Here is a 5,466-nt window from a genome sequence, read left to right on the forward strand (position 1 = left end):
ATGAATAAGATAAAATTTTTCAAAAATGGTTTTTTTTCTACATTTATTTCTAATGCTCCAACCAATGTAGTGTCATAAAAAAACAACAACAAAATGCACAAAACATTTTTTTATGGTTCTCAGGAGGATATATCAGGTACAGTACAGTCATTTGTACAGTACAGTCATGTTCTTTAATGTGGCGATCTGTGGCGAGTTGAAAGTTATTGGATGGTAGACATACTTCAAATAATGTACAGTGATATTTCACACATCAGAAGAAAACGGCATAGACTACAAAAAAAAATCTATGTATAATTGTTCATCAAAATGAAGATTAAAATGGATTAATCAGTTTTGTCAACCCAGCCTTGACAGCACAAACAAATGTCCTTCCTTAATCAGATTAAACTTTTTCATCGATACTTTTTGGTAATTAAAGGCACAATATGTAAGTTTTTTTATTAAAATATCCAAAAACCACTAGAACAGTGTTATATATTTTGCTGACTTGTGTACTTACATTATCCTAAATGTTTTGACAATACTGAGAAAATCGCCTTTAAAGTTGTTCAAATTAAGTTCTTAGAATTGCATATTACTAATCAAAATTTTTTGATATATTTACTGTAGAAAATTTACAAAATATCTTCATGGAACATGATCTTTACTTAATATCCTAATGATTTTGGCATAAAAGAAAAATCAATAATTTTGACCCATACAATGTATTGTTGGCTATTGCTACAAATGTACCCCAGCGACTTAAGACTGTTTTTGTGCTGCAGGCTCACATTTTGTCTGGTTTTCAGTGAGCATTCTGGGATAGCCTCTGTGTTGGGCACTCCTGTGATTTGTGAAACATGTTCAACCAAACACTAGTATGTGGTGTGCCGTGTGTATCCCACAATGATAATATGTTACCAAAGTCACTAGGGGTGGGAGAAAAAAATCGATTCTCCGATGCATCGCGATTCTCTCTTCAACGATACTGAATCGATTCTAATTCTGAGCATGGTCAGTTATGTTTTCAGAACAGGACAGAACATCTGATATATCGAAATAGATCTGTGCATTAGTGTAAATGCAGCCTGTTAAAGCTGCCACTGTCTGTGATCTCATCAGTAATAATCAAAAACAATAATGCTGAGGAAAAAATAAAAACCCATAACTATGATTGTCTGTAAACTTTCAGATAGCCTACTTAAAGGACATTTATTTTTAAAATATGTAATTATTAAAAAAAGTAGCTTGTTTATATAATTTAATAAATTATAAAATTTGCACAAAATAAATTTGATATAAAATGTGCAGTAATATTGAAAATTGAGAATGTGACGCATCGTGATATTGAGTTGAATCGAATCGTTGACCTGATAATCATAATTGTATTGAATCGCACCCCTATTTTTAAGATGGCAGTACTGACTTACAGAGATTCCAACTATAAACAAAAAGCATAGAAACTGCAATTTTGGTTGAAATGTAAAGTTGTAAAGATGTATTTGCGAAGCAGATGAAAAATGTAGATCAAGAATCGTTTTGGAATCGGATTGTGGCTCCCAGAATCGGGATCGGATCGGACCGTGAAGTGCCTAAAGATTCCCACCCCTAAAAGTCACACATTCTCACTCAGCAACAACAGCGTCCACACAACCAGCTTCCAAGTGGGCGGACTAACAGCATGTGTTCATTGGCAGTTTGAGCCGAGTACATTTTGCTTGGACGCCTGCCTCTCTGAAACGGCGCAATAGATCAAACTGACCATGTGCTGCCGCTGCGGTGTTATTTCAAGGGTTTATGTTCCCCTCGCTATCTCAGATGCTAACCTCATCCTCAGTACTTACGGTCAACGCTCCCGTCGCTTTCCAGGTCGTACAAGCTCACGAGAAAAGACCGGCTCTACAAAAACATCCAGAGGATGCAGCAAACCCACGGCTTTCAAAACTTCCACATCGTACCCCAGACCTTTGTGCTTCCTGCAGAGTACCAGGAATTCAGCAGTGAGTGGGCACCTCGTCCAATCAGCACTCGGATGGGTGTTTGGCTATTAACATAAACAGTGTCTATTAGAAAAATGTGTCTGCTTCTCTGCTGGGCTTTATTAACACTATCTCTGTCCTCATGCATGCTCCTTCAGCAAAGACAAGGGCGTGTGGATCATCAAACCAGTGGTGTCCTCCAGGGGCAGAGGCATCTGGTCAGCAATGTGAGTATGACGTGGTAAATATGAGCAATGCTCATCTGGAGCATGTTCCAGAGACTGCCTACGTAGACAGCATTTTAAGACATCACTGGTGTGTTTCTGATGTGAAAATCGATCCCACAATACTTTAGACTGGACAGGGCTTAGTTTGATTACTAAGGTAAACACAAAGTTTCCCTTGAGTTAATTATAAAAAGTTTCATTATAACTACATACGATGATTGATTTCAATTTTCTGACAGGAGACAGATCACAGGTTCTCCGCCGACTTCACTCCCATTGTTAGTCATTTTCGCTCATTTGCATAAAGGTGAGTTCTTCTCAGTTTTGTTGTGTCACTGGAGACACGTACATTGTGCTGCTAACGGTTGCCAGCTCTGAGAAAATGCATGAGATCATGTTGCTTTGTCGCTGCGTATCACTGGCGGGCTTGAGGCGACATAATGTATCATTCACAACCAAGGCATGAGCCGATGAAATAAACTGGACAGCGTCTTAAGGCCCGTTCAGACCAAAGATGATAGCTATCATGATAAAGCTTTAGCAATCATTCTAATTCTACGAGAATAGGGAAGTCCACACCACAACAGCAACGATAATGACACAGAGAAACAATATTGTTGGAATTACTTTCAAAACTTTTTTTAAGCTGATGAACGAAAAAAAACCACTGTCGTTTATCAGTGCTTTGGTGTGGATGCTAATATGTGACCCTGGACCACAAAACCAGTCATAAGGGTCAATTTTTCAAAATTGAGATTTATACATCATCTGAAAGCTGGATAAATAAGCTTTCCAAGCTTTTGCAAATCTGGAATCTGAAGGTGCAAAAAAATCTAAATATTGAGAAAATCATCTTTAAAGTTGTACAAATGAAGTTCTTAGCAATGCATATTACCGTATTGGCCGAATATAAGACGACCCCCCTTTTTCCAGATGTACCTTTTGGAAAAAGGCTTTTTTAAAAACAAATCTTGTTTTTTCTCAGTAAAACACATTTTGTCTTCAATTATTTTCATATTGCATATTTTTCCTATTTAAATTTTTGTTTTGAAAGTATGGTAAAAACTGGTAAAATGTACCAACAATCACATTTAAAAAATATACACTTTTTGATATACCATAAAAAAAAAAAAAATATTTTCAAACAGAAAACAGTTATTTTAAATAGTAAATTTTTTTTCAAAATGTTACTGTTTTTGCTGTATTTTGGATCAAATAAATGCAGGCTTGGTGAGCAGAAGAGACTTCTTTAAAAAACATTAAAAATCTTTTGACTGGTAGTGTATGTCAGCCTATAGTTTGATATAAGGTAAACATTAATTTATTTGTGCTGTTTTTTTCTTAAATATTATATAGTTTTATAGGAGGAGGTTTCATAGACTTGGAAAATTCATTTTTCAGAAGTTTTTAGGTACAGACATCTGTTGTGGGTGTTCTTGGCAGTTTTTATGAGGCTTTTTAAAAAAAATAGTGTTCATATCGATATCGGAATTATATCGTATCGACCGAAATTAAGAAATATATTGTGATATAAATTTTGGCCATATCCAGCCCTACTCCAGGGTCACATATAGTTATTGCAAAAAATAAAAAATTGAGACTGTGGCCATGAGTATATAGACCAACAATGATTCAAATGGCACAGATGGAATATATGAATGTGAACATTTTTCTTCTCTTCTTTTAGCTGCAAAAGTTTTAATGGGATCTTTTCATCTTCCGTCAAATCACACAGTGTTTCTTGTGGTTGTTTTCAGTCTTGTTTGATTGTGCTGGTGAGTCTATCAAAGTTAAGATGCATTGGCATTGGTGCTCTACATTGAAACAAATTGTTGTAGATTTACTTTGAAACAATTTTCACTCAGAAATTGCTAGTACATTTCAGAAAAAAATTCAAAGAAGCTGCAAGTAACATTGAAATAAACATGAAATTTGAAGTAGACAGACAGTCTTTGTCTTTTGCAAGTTTTTGCACTCAAGTAAATTTTGCACATGGTATTAAGTAAAAGCCACTGAAGTTACTTTACTAAGTAATGTAAAAATTAACAAAGTGAATAAATGCATTTTGATTTTACTCTTTTTTTTTTTTTTTTAAGGTAAGTTTTTAATTAATCTTAATTTTAGACATACATTTTTAGTATGTCTCTGTTCTTTAAACGAAGCAACAAACACCACAGTCATCATATAACCATCTTAACCACAAGCTCTGCTACACAATGATAACCACAAAAACTAAATATCCAACATAACTGAATATTAAACTAACAAATATTTGTCTTTGCTCAAAAGTGCATAAAAACACTTAATTTCAGCATTTACTCTCCTGGTTCAGTTTTATGTGAATCATGTAGGGAGCTACAAATCCACCCATGCAGTTTCAGCTAATGCAACAAAAATGATTTATGTAGTCCCAACACAAATGAATTACATAAACTTCAGATTACATATCCAAGTGGATTGAACACAGTGAAATTAGGTTGTGAAAAAAGGTTCAGCAATCGTGTTGCTTTAGTTTAATTAAAGTTGAACAAGCAGCAAAAATATAATATATGTGCTGATTTGTGTACATAGCAGAGAGCATTTTTAAGCATGGTTTTCTGCTGTTCACATCAACGTGCCTCTGATGGCCAAAAATTAGGGATGCACCGATACCACTTTTTCCAGTACTCGCCCGATACCGATACTTTTATTTTTGGTACTTGCCGATACCGATGCCGATACCGATATTTTTATTGCATTTGTACATTTTTTAAATATTGGATACAGAAACCAAAAGAGTATGTATATTGTTAGTTGGTTAACTTCATTTATCAAATAGATACAGTCAAACCAAAATATATTCAGACACCTTCAGTTTTTGTAATCTGACAGTTTTGTTCTGTGCTGCTTCGTAACACAAGTTTGGTGTTTCAGCCGAGTCAGATCCCACTGGACGAGAATATTCTGGTGTCGCGCTACATCAGCAATCCTCTACTGATTGACGGTGAGTCTACAACACTAACACCAGCAGATTCAACACAGTCTCAGGGATTAAAGTGTTCTTCTGTCAGTTCATAAAGAGAGTCACTTGCTTCATTCCTGAATGATTCCGCAGTTCGAACAAATCAATTGAATGAATGACTCGGTGATAAAATCAGTGACTTGCCGCCACCTGCTGGCAGATTTAGTTTCATTTTTAGCATATAATTTCAATTATTTAAATCATATTTCTGTATTCAAAATTGTATATTTAAAACATTAATCTCCACATGAATTTATGAATTTAATTGCACTCATGC

General features: G+C 35.0%; 2 long non-coding RNA genes across 2 annotated transcripts in view; both read left to right on the top strand.

Moving 5' to 3' along the window:
* Nucleotides 1-2,169, top strand: part of LOC107723276 (uncharacterized) — a 5,273-nt gene extending 3,104 nt beyond the window's left edge. Inside the window, exons 2-3 of the long non-coding RNA XR_001637909.1 lie at nt 1,852-1,982; nt 2,120-2,169. This is a non-coding gene — a long non-coding RNA (uncharacterized LOC107723276). The remainder of the gene's footprint in view (nt 1-1,851; nt 1,983-2,119) is intronic.
* A 2,938-nt stretch (nt 2,170-5,107) lies between these two features.
* LOC107723275 (uncharacterized) overlaps nt 5,108-5,466 on the top strand; it is an 8,067-nt gene continuing 7,708 nt past the window's right edge. The window contains exon 1 of the long non-coding RNA XR_001637908.1: nt 5,108-5,171. This is a non-coding gene — a long non-coding RNA (uncharacterized LOC107723275). The remainder of the gene's footprint in view (nt 5,172-5,466) is intronic.

Source organism: Sinocyclocheilus rhinocerous, unplaced genomic scaffold (genome assembly GCF_001515625.1).
Source record: "Sinocyclocheilus rhinocerous isolate Xijiao unplaced genomic scaffold, SAMN03320098_v1.1 scaffold364, whole genome shotgun sequence".
NCBI classification, from domain to species: domain Eukaryota; kingdom Metazoa; phylum Chordata; class Actinopteri; order Cypriniformes; family Cyprinidae; genus Sinocyclocheilus; species Sinocyclocheilus rhinocerous.